Raw genomic sequence first — 1,997 nt, forward strand, 5'->3', positions numbered from 1 at the left:
ATCTTACGCCATGTTTGCTTCAATATGCTTCAACTGATTCAATATTCACTTTTGGCATGGTGGTGAAGTAGATTGAATGGTAACGGACAGTATTATATCTTGTTTACTGTGCTGTATAGTTGAAACATGCACTTTTTGTAATCTGGTGGCTAGATAGCATGAAAACATTTGGTACTCATTTTTTTCAAAATGTATTTTTCTCTTTCTTCTTTTCAACCACACATTCTTTATTAAAACAATATTACACGTAAATAAAAAAAAATTTCTCATTTTTTAATCACATATTTATTATCAATTTACTATTCTAAAATACATTTTTACATGAAAATGAGTCCCAAACACCTTCTTAACTCTTTGTTATGGTAAAAGATAAAATCAGTGGCATCTCTGGAATGATGCAAATAAATTAAAATATTACTACTAGTAGAATAAACTTAAAGACAGTACACACAATAATTCATCTGTAGATCCAAAATGAAAATAAATATATGATTGTGCATGTGTGTAACATGACCCGAAAGCACTGCTGATCCCACTATTTGTCCTTGTTTTGCTGCATGATCAGAAGTTACTAACATTCTCCAACCCAAAGGTTTTGAACGAGGCTTGAAACAAGCAGCATTGCCTCGATTCTATCAGGCCCTTGTGGTTGTTCTATGTCGACTTCTTGCCCGAATTTACTCTTATTGTGACAGTACAGCATAAAGAAACCCCCCCCCGCCACCCCCACAACAACAAAAAAAAAAAACAATAACACCATCTTTAAAAACTTTCAATGGGTAGACGACTTCAAAGGTTGGCCCAATTAGCTGTCATTTTACTGATGACAGACTTTCGAGTATAAGATATCTCCACTCCTTATTCCTTCATAACCCAGATGTCGATCCTCAAAGTATGAAGTATTATCGCATAAACATAGATTATCCTGTAAAACTTCGAGGCTCCCTAGAAGTTCTTGCCTGCTGGGAAATGGAGACGGGAATGGTTGAAAGACTTCATTCTCGATATCAAAACTTGAAATTAATTCGTTATTATCGTCTAAATCTTGTATCAACCAATGAATATTTCCAGTCAAAAACAACCCAAAAGATCGATTACGGCCACTATATGCGAAATTCGTTATTTCTCCATTAATTGCTTCTCCATGACCCGGTTCTGAGGGTGTGAACATGACACTCAGACCGCGGAATTCTAATGCGTGTCCGGCTAATGGGGTCAAGAAGCTGGTCATGAAAAACCCGAACCACTTTGTATTTACTAGCTACTCTGCTTACCCCAAATCCGTATCCCTTAAGCACAATGAGCCATCAAGAACTATATTAGCATCAGAGAATTCACTCAACCTTTTGAGATCAAGTTTCACAAGTGAATCATCATCAAGATCATGATGATTAATCTCATATTCAAATTCCACCACCTTTATGGAAGTCTTGAACATTTCAGATAGATGGACGACAAGGCCTGGATGAGCCCTGGAAAAATGCAAGGCTACAAATTCAGGGTCAGAAAATAGCTCGAGCTAGGTTTTGCACACGTACTTGCATCGGTTTATAGCTCGAGTAGGAAGCATGACCGGTTTTGCATAGAGGCGAGTTAGACCGGCGCCTCAGGCTAGTATTAGAGGAGGCCTCAGATTTTAACATATTTCATTCTCTCTCTCTCTCTCTCTCTCTCTCTCTCTCTTTTGGTTCACTACTGTTTTTTTTTTTTTTTAATTAAAACTTTGATAAATTAGGTCATATCTATTACATTTATAAATAAGGCCCAGTAACGTGTTTTCATTGTGGGAATTTCATTTCTAAATTAGGTCCGTTTCAAATATAACAGAAGAGGATAAGCGGCGTAGGATATCCAAACTCGTGTTGCGGCAATTTCTTAATTCTACTCAACTTGTTCATCACATATGTAGTATTCGATTTATTATTTTAAAATATAGGACGTTTTACTAGATTCAGAAAAAATTAACGAAGATCTTTAAACAAAGAGTAAAGTAAAGT

Source organism: Olea europaea, unplaced genomic scaffold (assembly GCF_002742605.1).
Source record: "Olea europaea var. sylvestris unplaced genomic scaffold, O_europaea_v1 scaffold2857, whole genome shotgun sequence".
Taxonomy (NCBI): domain Eukaryota; kingdom Viridiplantae; phylum Streptophyta; class Magnoliopsida; order Lamiales; family Oleaceae; genus Olea; species Olea europaea.